The following is a 26,626-nucleotide window of genomic DNA, read 5'->3' as shown; positions in this document are numbered from 1 at the left end:
CTTACTGGGGGGTAGGAGGAGTGGGGTGGGGCCGAGGTATTTTCCCAGAACTGCTCACTCAAGTCTCCCACCCATCTGACCTGCTCCCTGGAATGGAAGAAATGACCCGAGAGAGAGAGAGAGAGAGAGAGAGAGAGAGAGAGAGAGAAGAGAGGGCATCTCAGGTGAATGCCTGGACCCGTGTCTTAGAGAGTATTTGCATTACAAAGCTTCTTGCAAAATCTGGGTTGGGCTTCCTGCTCACCCCAAGGAGGAGCCCAGTGCAAGTCCCAAGCTCTGCGTGTCCCCTGCCCATAACCATACCCCCTTTTCAGGGGCCTGTTTGGTTTTGCTAGTTCCATGAAAGGGAAAAGGTGTAGTCTAACTGCGTCCCATGCCTTCTGTCGCCTTGTGCTGGCATGCCTGGGTGTCTGGGGCTTTCTGCAGCCACTCTACTCCCCGAGGGGGGGAGGGGGGGGAATGTGGGTTTCTGGCTGAGCAGCTTTTTGCCATCAGTGGGAGACGTGGGGGAGAGCCGCCTGCCACATTTCACCCGGACGTGAGACCCTATGGCACCGGTTCTGACAGAGCGTGCTAGTGTGAGAGCATAGCCATGCCTCCCTTCCCCGGCCCCCGGCACCTCCTAGCCTCTGCCTCCCCATCGTCCATGCAGCAAACTTCTCTGGCTGCTTTTAAAGCCAAAGTTGAGGCCGCCTCCTCCAGGAAGCCTTCTCTGACCACCCAGGTCGCTCACACTGCCGCCTGAGATGTAGGTGTCTCTGTGCACATGTAATTCTAGTTTTGATCAATTTTATCACCTGTCCTTAGAGAAGCCTTTTCAAGTCAGACCCACTTTTTCTTCTGTTACAGCCTTTCCATCCTTGTGTATTTCTTTCCTTATTTATTTCGTATTATTCTGCAATTATTTAATTTAATTGGGTTGTTTACTCATTTATTGTCTGTCTCCCCCGCAAGGAAAGGCTTTGTAATTATTCCCCCAGTGGTTTGCATAACACCTGGTGCTCGGTTGGTGCCCAATATATGTTTGTTGGGTGAATGAATGAATGGTCACCATCGTTCAGCGTAGAGACAAAAAGCCATCAACTCTCATTCTTCATGGTATTTCAAGGGCAAACACCATCCTTTCTCTCATGAGGCCATGAACCAGCAAAAATACTGACTGTAGTCGGATGCTGGCATGTAGGTGTAGCCTAATTAATTCTACCCTCTTGGTCAGCTTGCTGTAACGTCAGACTTTTGGGCAGAGCTTTGTGGGTGAGACTTCTGGGGGTTATTCAGTATGTGTGGGGGATAAGTGTTCGTCCACCTGCCAGGGCACTATTTACCTGCATTTACCTTGTTAATGATGTAAGCTTGTCAGTCACATGAAACCAGCCTAATGTTGACTGAGCCCCAATTAAGGAGATTTTTTTTTTTAAAAAGCATATGATACAGGGGCGCCTGGGTGGCCCAGTCAATTAAGACTCCGACTTTGGCTCAGGTCATGATCTCACCATCCGTGGGTTCAAGCCCCACATCGGGCTCTGTGCTGTTAGCACGGAGCCCGCTTTGGATCCTCTGTCCCCTCTCTCCCTGCCCCTCCCCCTCTGGTGCTCACTCTGTCTCTGTCTCTGTCTCTGTCTCTCTCTCCCCCCCTGAAAATAAATGAACATAAAAAAATTTTTAAAAAAAGCATATGATGCAGTTCTCGACCCTAATGTCCTTAAAATTAATTGGAGGAGTGAGACATGCACACGTGTAAGTAACCAATGCTGAAAGACCACAGACTGCCAACATCAAGTGAATGGAGCGGATAACGTTGTGAAGGAAGTACAGAGAAGAAAACCGTCTTTGGAATGGGGGGCAGGGAAGACCATTCCAGAGGAGCTTGAAGGACACGCCTAGCACAAGGCATGGCAGAGAGGAGCCACTCAAGGGCAAACCTGAGGAGCATTCCTGGCAGATTGAATGGGTTGAGTTAGGTGGAGGTGGGGGGGTGCGGTTCATCAAGGTGGGAGGTTATAAGGATTTGAACTAGGGTGGGAACAATGGAAAAATGGACATAAGATATGTCAAAGCATGAATCAGGACGACTCAGGGAGGTGGAAGGCGGAGAGCAAAGGAATAAAAAAGGAATCGGGGCATCTGGGTGCCTCAGCCAGTTAAACATATGGCTCTTGATTTCCACTCAGGCCATGATCTCACGGTTTGTGAGTTTGAGCCCCACATTGGGCTTTACATGGGCAGCACGGAGCCTGCTTTGAATTCTCTCTCTCTCTGCCCCTGCCCCACTCACTTTCTCTGTGTCTCTCTCTCAAAATAAATAAGCTTAAAAAAAAAAAAAAAGGATTTGTGAGTTCAGCCCTGATGTCCGAGAGACCTAGAAAATCGGGGGCATAAATAAAGAATCCAGAAATGCAAACCAGTTTGTGGATGGGGTCTGACTTTGGATTCTTCTCAAAGCAGACACATAACGTGGGTACCATAAGTCATTGATCAGAGCGTTTGCGTTCAGCAGCACCAGCGGAGGACGAGGGGAGAGTGACTAGGAGGGAGAACAGGCAATCATATAAATGGTGGGTTAATGAGAAGTTACGCCGAGGGCGTCCAGGGCTGAATCTCACTGGAGACCCTCTGGGCAACTGGGTGAACTTCAGAACTGCCAAGTGGCAGGGTGAAGATGAAGTGTTTATTCAAAGACTTCCTTCCTTCCCTCATTGCTTGAGGGCCGTCCTTGGAGATGCTCTTGCCGAGAGCTAAACAGTCCCCAGGAGCATCAGGAGACAGAAAACAGGACCACAGCTGGCTGGGGCAGAGGCGGTCACTTGCTAGAAGTGCCCACCGGTGGCGTGGCTCTGTTGGGCGAGGCAGCGACAGTACGTGGGTCAAGGTGCTTGTTCTTAGGCAGCCTGGGGTGGAGACATCCGGCAGGCAGGTGGGAGACAGAGCTGGAGTCGAGCCACACTCCCTGGTGGGCAGGACTGGTGCAAGAGGAAAAGTAACCCAAGGAGGGAGACAAGTGGGCAGCTCGGCCCTGGAGCCTGGCATGTGCCCCCCTTAGTGTGGGGCGGGTGGACCCGTGCAGACCCCAGCACCTGGCACGTTACTGCAGAAGCCTAGGGAAGGAAGGATTTCGGGAAACTAAGAAGGCCCGGACAAGCTCCCTGGAGGCAGAGGAGGGGCTGAGTCTGTGTGATAAAGGCAGGTGGACGGAAGTAAGCAGGTGGCAGGCCAGGCTGTTTGGCCCCAGGCAGGTCACCCTGTGTCTCATCTGTAAGACAGCAGTGATCCTCTTTCCTATTTTTTTTAAGGTCACTGTCTGCCTGAAATGTTTAAGTGCTTGGCACGGAGCCTGCCATTTAATTAGTGCTTGATGAAATTTTTCAGAATCATTTATTATTGAGAACTGAGCATGTTGCCAAGCAGAAAGGGAAAGAATGATAGTCTTGTGACCTGGAGAGAGAGGTGTGGGCTCTGATGACTCCTCGCGTGGTTGCACATGTGACTGCACACAAACTTGGAATTTTCCAGAAATCTAATGGCTTGGCTGATCCCTTCTGAAACTTCCTGGTGGTTCTAGAGCACTCCCTTCCATTTAATTATAGCATTTTTTTTTCCTGAAATCTGTCTGAGTTTGCGTCTCTTAGTTATTTTAATCTCTGCAACCAAGCAGAGAAAAACCGGCAAGCTGGGTTTCATAATTAGAGCCCACAGATATGCCCTGTCTACTTCTCAAACATGCCCCAGTACCTTTGGCTCTTCCCTTGTGCAGTCCCTGCTTTGATATCTTCAGGTGTCGGCACCAAGTTCATCTGCGTGTTTTAACCCGCCACCGTGAGTGTCCTGGGATCTCAGTGCACAAGACAGGGGCTGTTGGGTCGGTCTTGGACTTTGTTGAATTTCTTTCATGTCAAACTATTTCCGAATGCTCCGTCTCCCTTGCACTGCTCAACTTATGAAGGCTCTCTAAATCATATTGCTAATAAGAGAAAGGATATTGTGAATCGAGAGGTGGGCATTCCATTTGTTTAAAATCAACACTCTGTCATGGGGCGCCTGGGTGGCTCAGTCGGTTGAATCTTCTGACTTTGGTTCCAGTCATGATCTTGGCAGTTTATGAGTTCGAGCCCTGCATCAGGCTCTGTGCTAACAGCTCAGAGCCTGGAGCCTGCTGGGATTCTGTCTCTCTCTCTCTCTCTCTGCCTCTCTCTGTGTGCCCCACACTGGTACTCTCTCTCTCAAAAATAAACGAACATTAAAAAAAATTTTAAATCAACACTCCGTCCAAGCCTTTTAATTTTTTTTAAATTTTTTTTAACGTTTATTTATTTTTGAGACAGAGAGAGACAGAGCATGAATGGGGGAGGGGCAGAGAGAGAGGGAGACACAGAATCCGAAACAGGCTCCAGGCTCCGAGCTGAGGGCACAGAGTCCAACGCGGGGCTCGAACTCACGGACCGTGAGATCATGACCTGAGCCGAAGTCGGCTGCCCAACCGACTGAGCCACCCAGGCACCCCATAAGCCTTTTAATTTTTAAAGTAGGATTGTGTATGTATGTAGGATTGTGCCCCCTTGCCGAATAAAAAAAATGTTTAAATGTACATCAGATGGTGCAGTTTCTGGGGCCGGGGGTGCAGCCTGAGAGTGTGCGTTTCGAGATGCCCTCCTGCGTGGCCTCCTGATGCTGATGTAACTCTGTGCAGTAGAGCTTGGGCAGCGACGGAAATGTTCCATATCTGCGCTGCCCAGTACGTTAGCCTCTAGCCACCTGTTGCTACTAAGCACTTAAAAAGGTGACTAGCGAAAGTAAGGAACTGAATTTTAAACGATTTACTTCTAATTACTTTTTCGATTTAAAGAGCCACACGTGGGCTGGTGGCTCACTGTAGGAGACAGTGCCGTTCTCAACTGTTAACTTTCTGGGATTATGTCTTGTTTATCTGTGTGCCTCTTCGGGATTTGCATGTTGTAGGAACAAGCATGATGACACTAATGTTTCCTTATGTTACACTCAGGTTGTGTTTTAGGGACTCCTTTCATGTATAGGATCTTACTGAAGCTTCCCAATGGTCCTAGTATTGCCCATGTGGGTACCGAGCGATCGCTTTGTGCCAGTCACCGTCCCAGACGTTTTCCAGGTACTAAGTCATTTGTGCCTTGAAACAACCCAATGAATGAGCCCCATTCTACAGATGAGGACATTGAGGCACAGATCCATCAGAACCCTGCTCAAGTCACTGCACTAGGCAGTGATGTCAAAGCTGGGCTTTGAGCCTAGGATCTAGTCTGGCTCAGACCGCCCGCATTTAGCTTGACGCTTTATTGCCTTAGCACATACCTTCTCTTCCATAGGTGTTTCCTTTTTAACAGGTGCAACAGTGCTGCTTAGACTTTCCCAAAGGCGTGACCGGCAGACCAGTGCCCAGCTACCACGTTTTATGTATGTTGATTGATGGAGACAAGGTGACTGGTTCTGAGCACTTCTGTCCCAAGCCAGGTCCTACCGTCACGCTGGCCCTGTGTTCTGCACTCAGGCCGCTTTACATCCGCCACCTGGCTGGTTGCCATCAGCCCCAGGACCTTAGGCAGTGCCTCCTTTCAACCAGGAAGAGTAGAATGGGTGATGGAAGAGTGTGGGCAGGGCAGGGAAGGGGCAGAAGGAAGGACAGGAGGACAGGTGGCCTCCCGCCCGAATGGCTAACATTTATGGAGCGCCTGTAATTGTCAAGGTCGCGCTGGGTGCTTCCTACTTATTCAACCACTCTCACAGCAGCTTGTGCAGAGCACCTGCTGTTCCTGGAACGAACCCCAGGGCGGTGGGTACCAGAGTGAGAGGATCAGCCCATGCTGCAGGGAAATGTATAGACAGACACACCATCTGGAACTGTGGAGGAGCCGGGGATGTTTCTGAGCCCTGACTTTGCTATTTGTTTGCTCTGTGACATGAACCGAGTCGCCTAACTGCTCCCAGCTTCGATTTTGCCTCTGACAAGTGATTAATACAACACCGGCTGCTGACACCTTGGGAAGTCATATGACACGATATGTCACAAACATTCGGGACAGTGCCTGGCACATAGCAAGCTCTCAGGAAACGTCCGCATCCATGGCATTGGTACAGGTGCTACCCCTAAAAGCAGGTGTGCAACTGGCTCTAAGAACCCCAGTAAGAGACTACCATGTGCCCTTCCCCCAGCAAAGCAGACAGGAGGATCCTGATAAACAGGAGATAAATGCATGGCCTGCAGAAACTTGGTCTATAGAAGACTCAAAGCACTTGGAGGTTGGATGGGGGTCTCTCAGGTCATGGGCTTTTAAGAGGACTTCCCGGAAGAGGTGGCATGTGAGTTGGCCTTGAAGGCTAGGTAGAAGACGAGTCCGACATTCTGTAGCTAGGGCTGGGGGCGTTCTGGCTAGAAGAGGCACAAGCAGCCACAGTGAGGGCTGGAGAAGTCTGGGGTGCTTGCAAATAGCAAGTATTCCAGTTTTTTCGGAGTTCAAGGGGATTTGTTGGTGAGTGTGGGAGATACAGATGAAGAACAGGGTTAAAGTCAGACTGCGGAAGGCTCTGATGCCAGGCCGTCGAGTTTATATGTCATTTTGTGGGCAGTGAGGGGCTTCTGGAGGTACTTTTCTTCCCCAGTTTTCACTTTTATTTACTTGAAATTTCACACCCATTCTACATTTAATATGGAAAGTCAGAGGTCCAAGAGTAGCCAAGAAACTCTTTTTTTTTGTAAAATTTTTCTTGACGTGTATTTATTTTGAGAGACAGAACAGAGCGTGAGCTGGGGAGGGGCAGAGAAAGAGAGAGGGAGAGAGAGAATCCCCAGCAGGCTCCATGCTGTCAGCACAGAGCCTGATGAGGTAACTCACGAACCGTGAGATCAAGACCTGACCTGAGATCAAGAGTCAGATGCTTCACCAACTGAGCCACCCAGGCACCCCCAGATTTCCTTAGTTTTGACCTAACATCCTTTTTCTGGGCCAGAGTGTCCCTTTAGCGTCCTCTGGGCTGTGACAGCTTTTCAGATTTTCCCTGTTTTTGTTGACCTTCACATTTTTGAGGGGGACCGGTCAGGTATTTTGTAGACTGTCCCACCATTGGAATTTTTCTCTTAACTAGATGATGAGGGGGTTACAACCACCCCTCCGCCTTTTATCCTTTACTCTTGAAAGGAAGTCACTCGAGGCAGCCTACACTTAAGGGTTCTACGTCCTTGAGGGCAGAATACCTATGTAAATTTTTGGAATTCTGCACAGATTTGTTTATTTTTCTTCATATATTTATTTATTCAATTATATAATTGTATCAGTATGGACTCATGAATATTTATGGTTTACTTTGGGTTATAATCCAATAGTACTGGACTTATTTTGTTATTCAGATTGTTCTCAACTTTGGACCAACGTTCAGTTGGTTTTTGTGTCCCTTTGATGTTCTCCCATCATTGTGGGGTGTGTGTGTGTGTGTGTGTGTGTGCGCGCGCGCACGCACGCGTGTGCATGTGCGTGCACATGCTTTCTTACTTCCTGGCACTACAGGATGCTCCAGGCTCATCTTGTATATTTCTTGCCCCAATCCTAAAATCGGCCATTGCTCTGAGGAAACCTGGTTCCTTTTATTGGGCAATTGTGATAGAGACAAACCATGGATCCAATACTCCTTGCCACCTGGGTGTCATTGTTTCTACATCCACATACAGCAGAGGGAGCCGGGAGATCTCTGTGTGTATATGAACCTGTCTACATACACATGTCTGTAAATATTCTCCAGGACTGTGAAATGATAAGTTCCTGTTGCTCTAAGGCAGCCAGTTTGTACAGCAGCTCTAGGAAATTAGTACAAGTCCCTTCCCCTCCTCTTCAGTGAGTTCCCCTTTCCTTTTTTTTCTTGCAAAAAAATTTTAATGTTTGTTTTTGAGAGAGAGAGAGAGAGAGCACAAGTGGGAGAGGAGCAGAGAGAGAGGGAGGCACAGAATCCGAAGCAGGCTCCAGGCTCCGAGCTGTCAACACAGAGCCCGACACAGGGCTCAAAGTCACAAACTGTGAGAACATGACCTGAGCTGAATTCAGGCGCTTAACCGACAGAGACATCCAGGTGCCCCTGCCTTCTTTCTTCTTTACCCTCATGGTGTCCTCCACATGGCCAGCTCTCTGCCTGCCTTTGTCGTTTTGTGTTTTGTGTGCCTCTTTGGCTCCTTCCTACCCATTCCTTCCAAACTCCACTCAGAGACCAGCCCTCTAGATGCCTTGGCTCATGCCCCTGAGCGGAGTTAGGTCCCCTGTTGCATACGGCCCTTTGCACATCCCCACAGTTACCGCCGTGTTGTATCCTCCTCTTACCTGACTGTCAGCTTCTTGAGGGAGGACTCCTACCTTTGTGCTTCCGGGGTGTGCAGGTGCTCAGGTGTCGGATAAATGAGGAGGCAGCTGCAGAAACGGAAGCCTGCGATTAAGTGCCTGGCAGCTCCAGAATGTGATCTGGGAGCGTCTTGGATGGCATTTGGTTTGCAGAAGTTGAGCCTTGAAACTGAATTTGCTTAGCACTTAACAAGTGTAAGGAAATTATAGTTGTTGAAATTAGAGATGGGGAGATCAGGCCGCCCTGTGCAGGCGGGTCAGCAACGAGTGTGGTCGCCTCCCTCTACAACCCCATGGAAGCAGTCACCAGTATCCTCTGTGTCGGATGAAGTATCCAAGGTGTACATGGGAACTCCTCCGTGAAGGTCATACACAGCTAGTTCGCGCAGGCTGGGACTGCAACCTAGCTGGGTTTGTCTGACTCCAGGGCTACCGAGGTTTGTCATCCTGGGCGGCATTTAGGTGCTTGAGGTCACCCACCTTGTGCACAAAGACCAGCCTAGACCTAACGGAGGTGAGAGCGAGGCCGGAATCCCAGCCTTACCTAAGACGGAAGGGTGCAAGGGAGCACAGCTGTTCCGTGTGGACCCCAACCGTTCCCACAGCTGTTCTGCATTTGCTGTGACTGGGTGAAGAGAACTACACCTCCCAGGAAGCAGCGCGGCGCCCTGGCTGCCCCCTCCCTACGCCCCGCCCCGGGGAGGCTCATATATAAGGGCGGAATGGCCCGGCCTCCGGCAGAGCGCAGGGGCAGCGAGGGCGCGCGGCGCGGTCCTGGGCTTGGGGGAAAGCGGCCACCAGGGCTGGCCTCCGCGGCTCCGCGCCTCTCCCCCGGCCTCTCCTGCCCCGCGGCGTCCAGCCTGCGCCGCCAGGGCCCCGCGGACCTGCCAACCCGAGGCCAAGAGTGGAATTGCCCTGCCGCTTTCCCGGGCTTGGCGGAGGGGATCCCGGCGGGGAGCTCGGCGCTCGCGATGGCGATGCGCAGCGAGGAAAGGCGAGGAGCTGCGTGCGGGCTGGGTGCCCTCGGAGCGCCGGGAGGCGGGGAGCGCCCGCCGCCGGGCCGGGGGATGCTGCCGCTTGGGAACCCCCGCGGCGAAGTCCCTCCATCTCCGCGGGGCTCCAGCACAGAGGTCGGGGCTGCAGGCCCTTTGGCCTTGGATGGAAAGTGGGAAATGGGGCGCGGGGCTGCGGACCCCCTAACGTGGATTACTTGGTGCGTGTCAGCCGGGCTCAGAAGACCCACGACCTCGTCTCCATCCTCGGATTGATTTCATTCCACCTGGCAGTCGGGCCGCTTTACCTGGAGGTAAGTTTCCCTGCGATTCGAGGGAGGGGGTTTGAGTGGACTCGTCTGCCCCCTGCCCCCCTACCCCGCGACGCTTTCTGAAGGTCTTGGAGTAAAGTTTTGTCGTTGTACTGACATCTTCGCAGAGGTCGTTTGGCCGTCCTTCTGCCTCCAGGCGGAGCCGACTGGCCGGGTCGCGGTGGTCAGCGTTCATGCCGGGCGTGCGGGGTCATCGCCGTCCGCCCCCCAGCGCCGCCAAGCCTCTGGCTGCCCCGCGGGACGGACCCTCCGCGGGGGAAAAGGCCCCTCGCCCTTACCTTTTCCCTTGTCGCCCTCCGGGGCCCGTTACTTCGGGAGCGGTGCCGCCTCGGGGAGCTCCCGACCTCTGCCCACGGGCGACCCAGAATGCGGCTGGGGCGCAGCGCCTGGCGGTGGCGCCCGGGCCGAGCCCCTCTCGCCGTGCGGGGTGGGGGCTGGGGCGTGTCTGGATGTCCCTGTCGTCGGTGCCTTGGTGAGCGGCTTTGCTGCAAGCCCCCTCCCCCCCAACTCCGGGTCAGGCGGACGCCAGGGTGGTGTGGGCAGGGCTTTCTGGAGAGGTGGGGGGACGGCAGGATTTCGGTGCACCGCGTCCACCCGCGCCCCTACCCCGTACGCCCCCACCCCAGCGCAATCTGTTTCTGGAAGGGGTTTCAGGGCCAGCGTGGCGGGGTGGGGGGGGCGGGGGCACTTAGTCTTGAGTCCTGAGCTAACCGCTCTGAATCCACAGCTCCTTCCTCTCCCTGTCCTTTTGTGTCGGTGCTGTTTGGGGCAACTCCGTGCCTGTCACTGCACTGAGTAGGCGCGGAATACTGTTTGTTGAATGAATGACTGAGCGACTCCGCCTTGATGTACAGATAAAGCCGGGTCCCTCCTTTACCTTCTCCCTCCTTGCCACTTGTCCTCAACTCCAGGACAACCTCCGCCCCCCCCCCCCCCTCCAAGATGGCTTCCTGGAGATGCTTTCCCAGATGTGGGACTCCCTTCCTTCCTCCCAACCCTGTTGGCAGCCTGTTGGCGATGGTCCTTTCCCACCCAGAAGTCCCTCCTGCGCAGATAATTTATGGAAGCTGTCAGGGGTCTCCCTCAGGGCGCCATGCCTCCAGTGAGCACCTGCTTGGGGAAGAAGGGAGGGCCAGGCGTTGCCGGAGGGAAAGAGGTAATATGTATTAATACTGCCCCCTCCCCCCAGGAGCCTGTGCCTGTGGCAGTGCCCAGGTCCCTGGACCTGTCCACGTTGGTGTGGCTCCTTTTCTTTTGGCCCTTCCCCTGCCAGCCCCTGGGAGACCGTTAAACTGCTCCACGATTGGATTGACTCGTAGCTTCACCACGGCAGCTCACTCTGACCTTAGAAGTAATCCACGCACTCTCTCTCTTTAGGAAACTACAAAAAAAGTGTAAAGAGCAGGAAAAAAAATACCCAGTTCCAAGTTGTGCTGGCAGCTTGACGTATTTGCTCACTGCTGAAATCTTGCGCCAGAGACAACTTTGTTGTCTTTCCTCTCGGTTTTACTTAACAGTCCCCACGTGATGACTGGGTTCCACTGCCCGCGTCAACTCCCGATCTGCTTGAAAGTTCCCCTACTGTTGGGCGCTAAGGTACTTGTAGATTTTTACCCTTAGAACTAAGGCATCAGTGGGGCGCCTGGGTGGCTCAGCCGGTTGAGCGTCCAGCTTCGGCTCAGGTCATGATCTCGTGGTCCGTGGGTTCGAGCCCCACGTCGGGCTCTGTGCTGACAGCTCAGAGCCTGGAGCCTGTTTCGGATTGTGTCTCCCTCTCTCTCTGCTCCTCCCCGGCTCGCGCTCTGTCTCTCTCTCTCAGAAATAAATAAACATTTAAAAAATGAAGAAAAAAAAGAACTAAGGCATCAGTGAGCATCATTTGTACATAAAGATGTGTCCACTTTTTGGATGATCTCCTTTGGAGAATTCCCAGAAATCACTCTGTCTGCTTTTAGTCAGAGTCATGGCTGCAGTGGACATTCCCATGGTGGGCTTGAAGAGAGACCCATGTCCCCATCAGATAATATCACAACTGGGAGCCAGAGTACAGGAGCTGGGAAGACACTTGCTGAGTAAATGCAGTGTTTCATTTCGAGTTTCCTGAAGCCCAGGGTTGACCAGCACTGGTGTGAGAGTAACTTAAAAATTTGTGTCCAGGATTATGATGTAAATTATTTTAGCAAGTCCCCAAGCTAAGATTTAGTAGGCAGCTGGATTAAAAATGCTGTCCTTTTTAAAAAGAATTAACTTTTGGGGCGCCTGGGTGGCTCGGTCGGTTAAGGGTCCGACTTCCGCTCAGGTCACGATCTCACACTTTGAGTTCGAGCCCCGCGTTGGGCTCTGTGCTGACTGCTCAGAGCCTGGAGCCTATTTCAGATTCTGTGTCTCCCTCTCTCTCTGCCCCTCCCCTGTTCATGCTCTGTCTCTCTCTGTCTCAAAAATAAATAAACGTTAAAAAATAAAAAAAAAAAATTAAAAAAAAATAAAAAGAATTAACTTTTGGTTTGGATGGAAATCTATATTTATAGGAAAGTCACAAAAATAGTACATGGAGGTCCCCTATACCCTTTACCCAGCTCCCCTAAATGTTAACATCTTACGTATCCACAGTGCTATGGTCAAAGCCGGCGGACTGACACTGACAGGATACTTTGAACTCACCTTCACGCCTTATTCAAGTTTCTCCAGTTGTCCCACTAATGTCCTTTTTCTGGTCCAGGATCCCGTTCAGGATCTTGCATTGCAGAAAATTCTGTCTTGTAAAAAAAAAAGTGGGAGTGGAGAGGGATTCAGAAGACCCTCTTCTTTCTTTTCAACCACTTTATCGAGGTGTGATTGACAGACACAAAGCTGTACATATTTAATGGATATCACTTGATGAGCTTGGTAATAAGTATACACCTTGAGACCCTTACCGCAACCTAGGCCACAAACATCCATTGCCTACAGAAGTTTCCTCCGCCCTCTTTATTATCATTATTATTTTGTTGATAAGAACACTCAACGAAAGATCTTCCCTCTTAGCAAATGTTTAAGTATACAATGCAGTATTGTTAACTGTGGACGCTGAGAGGGAACACTAGGCCTTGCTCATTTCAGCAGACTGTCTTTATTCTGGAGAAGGTTTTAAATGGGGACTGCTTTCCTCTTTTTCCCCAGGTTAACTTGCCCATGTCCCACCCCCCCCCCCCCACCCGGTGACAGCACAACAGCTGAGACCCTTCAGAGCCTAGAGGAGACTGGAGACCTGACTGTGAATGGCCGAAACTCCTCTGTGCACCCCTCCTTCCTCCCCCTCCCCCCCACCCCTCCACTGGGAGTGAGTCGTTTAGTAAAAATCGGGTTATAGCCTGATCTGTCCCGACACGTCTTCCAAGGGGTAGGTGGATAGATGACATCCGGTGTGCGTGAGAATGAGCTGCCGAGCACCGAATCGGCGGCTGGCAAGTCCGGCGTGCAGTGCCTGTGTGGGTGACTCACGCGGGCCCAGCAGCAGGTGTGCTGGGGCTGCTAAGCGTGCAACCCCGCCAGAGACCGTGTTTTCTGGTTATCCGGGCACACGTAAAGGTTGCTCTTGCCTCAGACTGGATGTAGGGAATTGTCAACCGGTCTGGGGCTTACGAAGTGATCCCCTTTTCTTTCGGGGACTTCTTTCTCCTGCCAGGGGTGAGGAGAGCCAGCCCGAAGGGGTTTGGGAAGCAGCTGACGCGGATGCGGGCTGGCTGGCCCTCGTGTGTCTTTGCAGAAGAGAACATCTGAGTTCACAGCTGAGGAAGCCCAAGAAACAGGCCCTGCTCCTGCCCCTACAGCAGAGACCACGTTAGCCTGAATCTTCTGCCAACAGTGTGCACTCAAATTAGGGCTGTCCCTTCCAGCTTGGGGTGGCTGCCTGCACAGAGCATAGGTGCTGTTTATTGGGAGAAGGACGTTTTGAGTTGCTTGGATCTCAACACAACAGACTTCAGTTGTCCAGGTGGAGTTTCTGTGCTGCCTTTAGGGTATGGTCGCCTAGAGTGGGTTTTTCTTTTCCTCTTTGAAGCGCTTCTGGCCTTCCTTTTCTATCTCGCAAGCTGGAAGATCCCCCTCCTCTCCCTCTCCCCGTCTCCCATCCTGCACCGGCCCAGACGTTTTCCATGACCGGGCAGCTCCAGCGAGGAGCATAACAGGAAGTCTTGGTGGGAGAGGGGTTGGGGATGTTGTGACTAACCAGCTCTGGAACAGCCCTTCCGTCTACACCTGCCTTCTCTGTCTCCTCAGTGACTCCTCACGGGCCCTCCCTCCGGAGCCTTCCCTCCGGAGCCTCTGCTCTTCCCAGTTAAGACCGTTCACCTAGCACTACTCCACCGCGGTCCCTCAGGTTGTGGTTTGCCTGAGAACAGATTGCTTGGAGACCTTGTTAAAAAGGAGTACTGATAGCAGCCATCCTGCCCTCCCCGACCTTAACGGTTTGCTTTCTGTACAGGTGGGGGCAGGGGAGGGCTCTGAGGTCTCGCCATTCCAGGACAGATGGATACCTTTAAGAATCAGAGAGTTGACTGACGTCTTGGCCAGCAAAAGTCCGAGCTGAGTTTTTTTCCCTCTGAAACTTACCAGGCACAAAGCTGCACGCTCTCTCTCTCTCTCTCTCTTTTTTTCCTCCTCTAGGAAGCCTTCCAGGCTTACCTCCCTCCACCTGGTCTGGGCCTCCACATGCACTTAACTTGGTTTGTTGGTTTCGAAACGTAAAGTCTTGAAATCAGGTATCCTTTATGCTTGGTTAGGACAGAAATGGCTGCCTTTGGGTGAACGACAGAGGATCTTCAGTTCTGGGCTTTGGGAATAAATTAGATCTGCAGGTTCTCCCCCCACCACCCGCCCGGGTCTGTGAGTTCCCCGGGAGCTTGGAAGAAGGTGCCTGGTGATAGGCAGTTTCCCGGTCTGCCTACGCAGACCACTGCCACTTCTGTTTCTGGACAGCGTCATCCTAGGCTATGTCCTCGATCGCCGTGGAGCTGGTCGGTGTCCTCCACGGCAAGGGAGCACCCCCTTCGTCACGTGGTACGTGCACCCAGCTCACTTTATGCGAGGAAGACAATGGTCCTGGACGAAGGCCCTCACTTCGAACTATGCCGTCGGCCAAAAAGGCACCCTGTTCAAAATCGCTCACTCTGCAGACCATGTTTGTGCCCGAAAAAATGTCTATACAAAACCAATCTCGGTTGATCACATGACCCGCGAAAGGCCTGGAGGGAACATCCAAGCGGTGGAATGCTGAAAAGGCTAGTTTCTGTCAAAGCATTCTTTCTGTGATGTGAATCATCGCCTACTCCCGCATTTGATTTGTTGGTACAGGTTTTCACATAGAAGCCTTGAAACCAGGTGCTTTCTGTCGTTGGTTAAGGCAGAAGTGGCTGCACTGGGGCGAAGGATAAAGTTCTGGGTTTCCAGAAATCCGTCAGACCTTCAGTCTCTCCCCTCAGCTCTGTGAGCACAACACCCCCTCCCCCACCATCCCACCATCCCACCATCCCACCATCCTTTGGAAAATGCCCCTTACAAGGGTCTGATTTTAGTGGTTTCCTGACCCATTTCCTTTCCTAAGCTTTCCTTTGACTGGACGGAGAAGCCTGAGGGGGACAGGACAGGGCAGACCATCTCTGCTGCCCCGCCGTCCATCTGGTAATGCGTTAGCCATGTCGGTGCGGGCTTTTTTTTTTTTTTTTTTTTTCCAGTTTATTTATTTTATTTTATTTATTTTTTTTTTTTTTAAATTTTTTTTTTTCAACGTTTATTTATTTTTGGGACAGAGAGAGACAGAGCATGAACGGGGGAGGGGCAGAGAGAGAGGGAGACACAGAATCGGAAACAGGCTCCAGGCTCTGAGCCATCAGCCCAGAGCCTGATGCGGGGCTCGAACTCACGGACCGCGAGATCGTGACCTGGCTGAAGTCGGACGCTTAACCGACTGCGCCACCCAGGCGCCCCGTCCAGTTTATTTATTTTGAGAGAGAGAGAGAGAGAGAGCGCGCACAAGCACGGGAGAGGCAGAGAGAGAATCCCAAGCAGGCGCAGCATCGTCTGTGTGGATTCCGATGTGGGGCTTGACCTCGCAGACCACGAGGCCACAGCCTGAGCTGAAGTCCGACACTTAACTGACTGAGACACGCAGGTGCCCCGGTGCATGCTTTTTGAGCCTCCAATGGACTGTTCCCTTTCCCTCGCTGTGGACATGTTGCCAATCATTTGCCAGTAAGGCTCCCCCTCTCTTAACTTCTGCAGGTAGTAAGTGCCTGCTGGATGCTTCCTCAGACACTGCTACAAGCCCACGGGTTCCTCTCCTGTGGCCAACTAAACAAGTTTTACCCTTTTAGTATGGGCATGCGCCTCATTCACACTGCCTTTCCATCTTCCCACCATCCGTCTCCAGAACTTTGTCAGCGTCCCCAACTGAAACTCTGTGCCCTTTAAACACGAACTCCCCGTCCTCCCCCTTGCTCAGCCCCTGGCAACCACCATTCTGCTTTCTGTCTCTATCAATAGGGACTTCATGTAAGTATAATCATAGAATGTTTGTCCTTCTGTGGCTGCCTTCCGCCACTGAGCATAATGTCCTCGAGGCGCCCCCATGTCGTAACAGGTGCCAGAATTCTTTTCCATTTTAAGGCTGAATAATTTTCCGCTGTACGTGGAGGCCACGTTTTGTTTATTCGTCCGTCCGTCGATGGCCACTTGGGTTGTGGCTGCCTCTTGGCGATGGTGGCTAATGCTGCTTTTGAACCCGAGTGTGCGGAAAGCTGTTCGAGGTCCTGCTCTCAGCTCTTTTGTGGGTATGCCCGGGAGTAGGACTGCTGGACCCCAGGGTCATTTCGTGTGTGATTTTTATTGATTGATTGATTGATTGATTGATTGATTGTTTTGAGGAACCACCAGACTGTTTTCCACAGCAGCTGCAGAATTTACATTCCCACCGGCAAGGCAGAAGGGTTCCAGTTTTTCCCCATCCTTGCCAAAATGTTTTTGTTTTTTGGTAGTAGCCATCCCATTGGGTGTGAAGCGGCACTTTAATTTTAAAGGCAGATTGACCGGGATGGTTAGATATCCCCCCCCCCCCCCCCCGGTTTACACTCAGCGTGCCCGCAGATCTCCTTTTAATCTCGGAGGAAGAATCTTCACTGGGAGCGAAGTGATGGGAAGAAAGAGCAGCCGTGGGCAGGCAGCCGTCAGCTCCCAGCCAGCTGCATCTGTTCTTGGTAAATTAAAAGGTCTGGTGATCTAGTGAGTTCTTAGGTCCTGATTATTTGCACCGGCGTTGTTCAAGCGATTCTGTGTCCATATCCCATCTGGTACCAGCCCCAACCTGGTGAAAGGGTCAGGTGTCATCCCCACTTTTCCGGAAGAAAATGGAGATCGGCATTGCCACTGGAGAGCACTCTAGGGGGAACTCTATCCTCCATGGTCAAGTTTGTGTGGCTGTGGGATTTCGTATGTGAAGTTTGCTGGCTGTGGGATTTTTTTTTTTTTTTGAAAGAAAAATTTAATTCTTCTTCTGTGGAACTCTTTTCTGCACGGTCACATGGCTGAAGAAATGCCTTTCTGAGCACGTGGGTGCCATGTCAGATTCCTGTCACAGCTCCCGCGGAGAGCCCTGGTTAGTAGCTGGGTCAGGGTGACCAGCTCCCTCTTAGGGTTTGCTTCCTGAAGCTGTGTGTGAGTCCCGAGAGCTCAGTCTGTTCTGGTTGGTCATTGGACATCCCAGGTGTGCGTCCAGCCTCGAGGGGGTTAGGCGTTTGCAGTGAGTGATGTTAGTGGACTGGGGACCGACTGTTCCCCAAGTTTGTCTCTCCCAGCCTCTGCACCTTCCCCCATGCGGCAGAAGGAAGGTGACTTTGTGTCCCTGGAGCCATAATGAATGTAGTTCTATTTCATTTAATTTTTTTTCATTCTGATATTCTTTTTCTTATTTTAGAGAGAGAGAAAGCATGAGTTAGGGAGTGGGGCAGAGGGGGAGAGAAAGAGAGAATCTTTAAAAAAAATTTTTTTAAATCTTTATTTTTGAGAGAGAGAGAGAGAGAGACAGAGCATGAGTAGGGGAGGGGCAGAGAGAGAGAGAGAGGGAGACACAGAATCCAAAGCAGCCTCCAGGCTCTGAGCTGTCAGCACAGAGCCTCATGCAGGGCTCAAACTCAGCCACCAAAGCACCCTGAGAAAGAGAAGCTTGATCAGGTTCCGTGCTCAACGTGGAGCCTGATGCAGGGCTCGATCCCACAACCCTGGGATCATGACTTGAGCTGAAATTAAGAGTCGGATGCTCGGCCAAGGAAGCCACCCAGGCGCCCCTGTTTCTTTTTATTTTTTAATTAAGCAGCAAGAAACAAAGCTCTTATTCCTCTGGATGGGGTGACAGAACAGGATGGTCCCAACCCCGAGGAGGCTGTCTTCTCTCTGGGAGGGGAGGGGAGGAGGAACCTGCCCCTGACATGTCCCCATGGCCCTGCGTGTGACCCTTCCTCCTCTGACTTCACACAAGACTTGTCTAGTGGCCCCAGAGTCACCCTGAGGGAGGCTTCTCTGAATCTAAGGAATCTGTGGCCACTGGCAAGCCAGTTGGGAAATTGAGATGTTTGGGTTTTTAATTAAATTTCTTCAGTAGAGACCAGGAATGTGGTTAACCAAAGAGCTGAGATGGTCCCGGTTTCTAATTCCACCCTGACCACTGTGCTTTTCCGCCTTTCCTGGAATTGCTGTCTTGGTCACTTTCCGCTGACCTGGTTTTATCCTGTTCCCCTCCCTTCCCCACCCGAGCCCCTCATGCTGCACCTGAACTAATGTCTTTCCTCTCCTCCGTGTTCGTTCTCTCTGCCCTTATCATCCTGGCATCTGTCCACTCGGGCTCTGACTTGGAGAAGATGCTTGTGTGGCTGCATTCATGGCTCGCAGTCGAAATGGCCATTTGATATCCCTGTCCCCTAAACTAGGACCTTGTCCTGTTCCTTCCGCACCCCTGTGTAAGGGTTCAACAGATGGAATCCACCAACCAGTGCCGGCCACCAGAGCAGGAGTGTTCTGTTGGGAAAGAGCGAGAAGCCAACCTTTCACAGGCTCGTAGCAGGTGTTCCCAGCATCTCTTTCTTAATCCTTGTAGGCCTGGAGGTGGGCATTATTACCTCTGATGTCAGACGTTTAGAGACTTGAAGGAACACCCTAATGCCCAAGAGCCTGGCAGGATGGAACCATGGTTCCGTGTCATGCCTGACACTGGGGTCCCATCCTGACCTAGTCACCACTGTCTGTGTGACATTGGGCAAGTCACTGGGCCTCTCTGGGCTCACTTCCTCATCCGTAAAAGAAGAGTCTGTTTTTAGATTGGGTGCTTTTGGTTGCGAGTTAGAGAAACCGATTCTAACTGGCTTAAACAATCAAGTTTGGGGTTGTTCATCTACCTGGAAAGTCTAGGAGTTGTGCCTTGGGGTGATTTGGCTCTCTGTTTTTCTCCAGTTCTTTTTGTTCTTAGGTTTTAAGTCCCTGATGGAAGCAGAAAGGGCAGGGGTATTGGCACATCCCTGTCTCTACAGATCCAGAGCAAGAGAATGCCTTCATTTCAGCTTTCTGGAGAGCTGGCCCGTCAGCAGGGCTCACCCCTGGACCCATCCCTGTGGCCCAGTGGGATACACTGATTGGCTGTCCTGTGGTCACATGCCTCACAGCGCCTCTGCAGGTGGAGCCGGCTTCCCTCCACCCAAAGCCACTGGGATGTGCAAATGGGAGTGAGGGCCGTAGGAACAGGGAAGGACGCAGAGAAACATCAGAAGTTTGCTATGAGTTAAACGGGACTACCGGATAATCCACCAGAATGAATGGTGGGCAGGGGGTTACTTGTGTTTCCCGTTGTATAGCTAGGACCAAGGGGGGTGGCGGGGTGTTGTAAGGCTCAGTGACAGGTGGCAAATGGATGGACCTCGCCAGTTCTTTCCTCCTCTGAGCTTCTGGACCCGAGATTCTATTTTTTTTTCACAGGACATCCTCTTGCTCCATCAAGAAATGGGATTTGGCTCTTGGACCTCCAGATCTGGCCTTGCAGGGGATTGCCCATGTCTGGGTTCTCATTTACCTGCAGGAAAGGGTTACTGGAATAGCAACTTGACGCTTGGCGTGGCAGCTGTCAGCTGAGAGGACACATTCTGTCCTATTCCTGATATGAAAAGCCCAGTGATGGGAGATGGGGCTAATGGATGTGTGCAGACTTCTTGCGAAGCTCCTGCATGTGGCAGCCTGGGGAGGAGCCTGAGCGCCCCGTTAGACCAGACAGAGGGCTTGTCCTGGCGCAAGCACATATGTGGACTTCTCTAGATGGCTCCTTTGCGTCCACACATTCACATGCCAACTGGTGTCCCAGCTTCCGGGGGCTCCGTGTTAAAGAGATGGCTTTGCTCTCCAGGCCGTTGAACTCCAGGTAGGGGGCCGTATGTGCTTGCTTTGTCTGCATGTCAGACAGGTAGGCTTTGAGGAGCACTGATTTATGCTCGTGGGTCCTGTGAGCTCTAACGGCCGCCACGCTGCCCTGGCAGGTGCTCTCAGCTGCCCTCGTTTGCCGTTGTGAGGGGGAAAGTTCACGGTCATGATGAGAGATCATTTCTACCCCCAAGCATGAGTGTGATTCGGCTTTTTCGCAAGAGTGGTGCGGTGGAGGAGAGGGGGTGATTATCTTGATTAAAGTGATGGAGGTCCTCAGACGTGTGCTAGCTTCCGCGTTTAGTACTGCTCCGTTGAATAGACGAGGAAGCTGAGGCTCCCAGGGCTTCCGTCACTTGTCCAGAGTCACCCTGCCGGCCAGTGGCAGAGCCAGACCTCCATCTGCTCCAAGTTGGCACTTGACTGCATCTATCTCGCCTCAAGCTGCAAGCGTGGATCCCTGCTTCTTTTGGAAAGTGCTCAAAGTCACGGATCAGATGGATTTGATAAGGTCTCTGTAGCTGTGATTCATCTTTCACCCCTTCCTCCGGAGCAACCGCAGACAAGTTTAAAACAGTGCTTCCTTGTCCCTTCTCAGTGAAGTCAATGTTAAAAAATTTACACCAAACCAATCGAAAGATTCTTCTGCCAGAGTTTCGCTGATGAGGAGCTATCGTCAACTTCTCCCCAGGTTCCAGGCCTTTCCCTGAGGTCTACCTCTTCTGTTTGCCATCTTCCCATTATTCCCGGCGGATGGAGGACCTGGCTGGGAGAGCTAGAAACCATTGCGTGCCATTTCCCAACCAGCAGGCATGGAGTCAGGATCCTCATGCAGGTAAACCACTACCTTTCCCTATAGTATTGTCCTGACTCTGTTCACGGGGGAGATGCTCACGTCCCAGACCCGCATCCACGTCCTCAACCCCCTTGTTGCTGAAATCCCACCAGGGATGCTCGGGCCACATTGTACTGAGTTGGGTTCCTGTGACTTTTTTCCGTCTCCTGCGACCACTGGCATTTAGAGTGATGATTGTGGGGAGGCCTAGCGTCCTCGCTCAAGGAGCCTCACGAGGTTGGGTGCACACGTTTGAGGGGGACAGGGAGGTAGATTGGCCCACGATCAAGGTGTTTAATGGAAGTGTTTGTGTTGAAGGATTGTAACTGTCCTATAACAGGGCAGTGTCGTGTGCACTTTACTCCTTGAGCTCAAAGCTGAGCTGGGCTTTCAGACCACACCTGTGGCTGGCCTGTCCTTCTGATTGACGTTGGAGGGTAGAAATAGAGCCTGGGTGGCCTTGGGGCTGGGGAGGGGTGGCAGTCAAGGTGTGTCTAGTTCACTGGACCAGGTGGACTGCATCTTGGATTCCTCCTCCCACTTCTTTTCTTGCCCCTTCTTGGCTGGAAACCTGTGTAAATGTTATAGAAATGGACGAGCTCCGTGGCTATATCTGCTTGGGCTGCCGTTGTCTCTCTACTGTGATGTCGCTGGATTTAACTGGGGAAGGAAATTTCCACTTTCTAGTCGAGGAGTCCAGTTCTCTTTGGGTTTTCTTCTCAGAAGTGAAGAATTTGGGCTACAGAGGGGAGAACTTGGGGAGTCCAGGCTTAAGTGCAGTGACCTGTGTGAAGGTGGTTTATGAGTGTGACTCACGAGTCTCGGGAGCTCTGTTGGCCTGAGGAGGCAGACAGCAGCAGGGTGTGGGGGAGGAGGCGGTGAGGTGCCCTCGATGGTTCTTCCTGGGGTCTGCATCGGGCTTGACTCAACCCACTCTTCCCTGTGACCCGTGAGCCACTCCTTTCCTTAGGGGTTGGGTCCTTCTTGTCTCTTTCCCTGGCTGTCCCTGTGCTTAGTCGGTGACACTCCCAGGTGGAGGGGACCTAGGGTCCAATACTGCTGTTACAGTGGTTGCTCAGGTTGTACTTAAACTCACCGATGGGTACTCACCCTTTCTTTTTTCAAATTTCTCTTTTATCCAGTCTTTCCCGTCCCTGAATTTGTATTACTAATGATCTAATATATACCGCCATGACCGGTTCACGTACGTGGATTTTTCTTCTTCAGTAAAATCAGAAGCGTGCTTTCCCGGCGCCTGGCCTGATGCCGACTCCAGTGAAAACAGTGTGTGCTTGATGAGGTGACAGGTCAGGGGCCCACGCCACCCTGCCATTTTGCTGCTGTGTGTGGCTGTGGATGCTGGGTCCGTGGACTCGGGCTGGTTTACCCAGACACATTGCGTTGGAAAAATGGCTTTTCACATCTTGCTTTTGGAAGGCGTTGCTGGTCTTTGCTCCAAGTAGTCCTGGGCATTGCGCACCTCTGTCCCTTGTGCCTACAAATGGTGGCTCAGCCAGGAGCGCTGGTTTTGCCTGTTTTCAGTCTCCTAACTTGCCTTGTGGCTTTGGGCAGGTTCTGCCACATCTTGGGGCCTCAGTTTCCCCCCTCTTTGTACCTTACTGTGTACTCGATGGTTCCTTGATTAATTTCGGCATAGAGGGTGCCTCCTTGTCTCCCTGGCTGTTGTTGGCAGATTTCCGTGAGCCAGGTAGGCGAGAAGAAACACCCAATTGTTCTTGGTGGACACATCATTCCCAGCTCTTTGTGCTGTACCGCTCAGCTTCTTGGAGAAGTACTCAATTAAACATAAATGAAATCAAAACATACAACGGTCTCGTGGGGGCAGTTTTTATAAAACATCATTTGTGATAGTTTGGGATGCCTTCAGAAATAAGTGAGGGTGACCTTGTACCAAAATAAACATCTAGAAGAGTAAATTACCCTCTTTGCCCTGTGGCTGGAGAGAATTTTATTTATTTAAGGGCCTGTGGCTGCTTGCCTCCCCCTTTCCACAGTGAACATTTGGACCCAAACTGCCTTCAAAGGATCGATCCTTTAGTACAGTGTAACAGAGGCCCTTCACTTAGGTAAAAATGAGATTCTTTTCTGCTTGCGGGCGGTTCCCGAGCTGGATTCGGGAAGCAGACCCAGCTGCCGGGCACACAGCCGTGTTGCCAGAGTTCTGCTCCGTGGGGTTGCCTCTTTGCTAGCATTTCTGTTGCTTTTGAGGCTGAGATGCCTGGTTATAACCTGAATTGTTCTGGGAGGGAGCCGTCCTCGCCACGCCCCCTTTTCCTTCCCGCCCTCCCCTCCCTCCCCTCCTCTTAGGGGGAAAAAAAAATCCTTCCCCTTTTCTGCATCTGTGAATTTAAGAATTCCCTCCATTGTAGCCCTGGGACAGAGACCCTTCTGTGAAAGTCTGTTGGAGGCCTGTCCTCTGTGACACCCCGCCCCCCGTATTAAAAGACCATCGGAACAAGCTCCCCATTCTCCTCTGGAGAGGGTCCCTCTGTCCCAAGCCAAGCAACTCTTAAGGGAGCGTTTATCCTGGGACACTCAGCTTACAAAGACTGTTGCAGCTTCAGATAAACTCACTCAGACCCGCGGGGAGGAGGACAAAACCCCCTTTCTTTTCACCCCTGCGGGGAGACCAATAGAGACTTTGTGCTGGAGAGCAGGGGTCTGAGCAAACAGAGGAGGGGTCTGTGGTGGGGCTGGTGGGGGAGAGCCTCCTGGGTTATTATCTTATCAGTTTATCTTTCAGGGGGAAATCTCCGCAGGGGGCAGTGGACTGTAACTCTCCCAGAACCGCTGCCTCAGCTCTGGCTCTCCCCTCCACTCCCCTCCAGGTCCGCAAGACTCTCTTGGGCAAGTTTGTCTTGGTTTGCCTGGAGGGATCCGTTTTTTGTTTTTTGTTTTTTCTTCAACCTGTTGGGTAGGGCAAAACTCACCCGCTTGGTGGGCCAGGCCCCAACTGTGTGTGTGTGTGTGTGTGTGTGTGTGTATAAAGATTCTTGGTCTAGGGGTGCCAGGGTGGCTCAGTTGGTTAAGCTTCCCAGTCTTGCTTTTGGGTCAGGTCACAATCTCACGGTTCATGGGTTCAAGCCCCGCATCAGGCTCTGTGCTGACAGCACGGAGCCTGCTTGGGATTCTCTCTCCCTCCCTCCCTCCCTCCCTCCCTCTCTCTCTCTCTCTGCCCCTCCCCAACTTATGCTGTCTCTCTCAAAATAAATAAATGAACTTAAAAAAAAAATGATTCTTGGTCTAAAGGTCTTCGGGTGGCAAGCATCATTGGTAAATTTGGCCGCCTGGGAACGTGTGTGTGTGTGTGTGTGTGTGTGTGTGTGTGTGCACTCATGCGCCTCATCTGGAGGTATGTGGGTGCCCCTGGCCCCCACATGTGGCCATTGCCGTAACTCTGGCATAGCCTTTGTTATATGTGGCAAGAGGTAAACCACAAACGTCTGTGATTCGCTATTCAAATTGGAGTCCGAGTCGAACACTGCAGGTTCCTGGCCTGGCGTCACCAGGCAGTGGGGCGCCTGAGGTTCGGCCCTGCTATGGCTGAGCCTGGAGCTTCTGTCTGCTGCTGAGCTGGAGGCCACGCGCGAGGGTCCAGCACAGCGAGAGGGCCAGCGGGGAAGAGCTGAGGGTGCCAGGGTCACAGCAGAATGAGGGTGCTACCAGGCCCTAGCCTTCCCGCCTGGCTTTGGTTTTGTCCTCTGCCTCCTGCCGTTCCTGCTGCCTTCCCCCAGGGTTGGAAATCTACTCACGGCTCTGGGTCCCCGTCTGTCTCGCACCCACGTAGGCCTGTGCCCTTGCAGTGCTCGGCTCCCACGCGTGCCCGCTGTGGTGGGGAGACGGCAGAGAGGCTGGAGCCTGCGGGGCCCAGTCGCAGCTGGGAGGGAGATGCCTGGCTGCTTGTGCACACAGGCTGGGTCGAGGCGCCTTGCTGGAGCTGGAGGAAAGCGCCTTCCCCACTGATGTCTTAGAGAGGAACTCTGACCCAGCTCCCAGCCCCAAATCTGTGACTTGGTCTTCCCATTTTCTTTTCTCAGGGTGGGGGACCCTGGGGGCCAACCTGTGTGCGGGAGCTGGGGGGTGGGGACAGGAGGGATGGCTCCTGAAATGCCCGAGTCACCTGTGCTCTGTCTCCGTGCATGATCCTCCTGCGATGCCAGGGGTGAGTGCCTAGAGGAGGCAGGGTGGGGGTGCAGGGGCAATGAGAGAGGCCTTCTTCTCTGCAGGGCTTTATGGCCAAGGGCAGAGTCCCTGTTCACATATCACAGCTGCCAGGGCAGTCGGGGTCTCGCATCCCAGGGCAGGAGGCTCCTGGGCCTTCCCCTTGTCTGGCGGAGCCTGTCTTGGCCGCGGAGGGCTGGCTGCACCCTGGGCCTGCTTGCCTCGTGAACCAGGAGGGTGAGAGTCGCCCTGAATCACTGCACATGGACCTCCTGCGCGGGGGAGGCGGTCTCAGAAGCAGGCGCTAGGCACCCACGGGGTGGGGAAGAGGGGTTTGCAGAATTCAGGATGGAGCCAAGAGGGCGTTGGGCGAGAAACAAACCGCGCTCCTTTGCATGGCTGTGCGGACCCACCGGGACCGATGACGGCAGGAGGGAAGGTTGGCCGGTGGCAGGGTTTGGGGGGACGGCATGGAGCAAAAGAGGGGAGTCCAAGTTCTTGTCTTGGGGATGGGGTGGGAAGGGTGGTGACCTCGGGGGCGAGGACGCGGAACAGCGGCCAACGTCAGCCCTGCTGGGGAAGCAGCAGCATCGCCATCCCGGACATCGGAGAGTGGGTCTCTGCATCCTGGGGGCGTTCCTGGACTCCCAGGACAGGGTCAGGAAAATGAGTACTACTGGCTCCAAGTCCCCGCCAACCGCGGGATCCAGAATAATCCCCAGGGACATTTGCACAATGGCAGCGTGCGCCAGAGGGGACCAGGGCCGGATGGGCAGGTCAGGGTCACTCCTGGCAGGATGTCTGCCTTTGTGGGGCTGCCCAGGTTGTTTCTGTACCTTTGCCACGGCGTGAGCCCTCGTTTCGTACAGGCCGGTGTTTCTGAACCACTTATTGCCGTAGATGGAGGCGGTGGTGCCACGGGATCTATCGATTGGCCGTCTGAGGGAGGGGGAGACGTGCCTTAGGTCCGGCCGGGGTCTCCATGTTTGCTTGCTTCTCTCCCAGGCGAGCGAGAGATCTCGGATCGCTCACCCTGCCTCTCTGTGCCTCCGCGCATCCCATAGGTAAAATACCGAGGATGTGTTCCCAAGTTCCGTCCAGCTCTAGACATCACGCGATCCCATGTTTTATGATGTGTGTCCACGGGGGGCTGGGAGTGTGACTGGGCATGTGCACGGGCTCCCTTGTCCCTCGGTTCTTGTGCACCTTTCCCTGTGGCTCAAGTCACTTCTGCCCCGGAAGGGTGTCATCCCACCTCTCCACCCCGTCCCAAGGAGAAGGGGACCCTTGCCTTGGCGACGGTGAGGATGTGAGAACCCATTGGCCCGTATACAGCCTGGCGGAGGGCAGGGAGGGACAGGAGAGTCAGCTTGGGATCAGAAGTCAGGCTGCTGGTCTCCTGGGGGAACTCACCTCCATTGCATCCGCCCCGATGGGTGGTTGGTGAACGGGCAGCACCGAGCGTGAGGTCCGGAGGCTCGGAGCAGGCGGTCGAGGAGGTAGGGCGGCTGC

At 52.8% G+C, this 26,626-nt stretch overlaps 1 long non-coding RNA gene across 1 annotated transcript in view; it reads left to right on the top strand.

Moving 5' to 3' along the window:
• The first annotated feature begins 9,075 nt into the window (after positions 1-9,075).
• Positions 9,076-26,626, top strand: part of LOC122485836 — a 163,197-nt gene continuing 145,646 nt past the window's right edge. Inside the window, exon 1 of the long non-coding RNA XR_006297965.1 lies at positions 9,076-9,651. This is a non-coding gene — a long non-coding RNA (uncharacterized LOC122485836). The remainder of the gene's footprint in view (positions 9,652-26,626) is intronic.

Source organism: Prionailurus bengalensis, chromosome E1, assembly GCF_016509475.1.
Source record: "Prionailurus bengalensis isolate Pbe53 chromosome E1, Fcat_Pben_1.1_paternal_pri, whole genome shotgun sequence".
Taxonomy (NCBI): domain Eukaryota; kingdom Metazoa; phylum Chordata; class Mammalia; order Carnivora; family Felidae; genus Prionailurus; species Prionailurus bengalensis.
Note: the sequence above shows the minus strand (reverse complement) of the source record. Positions and strands in the feature narration are given on the sequence as shown.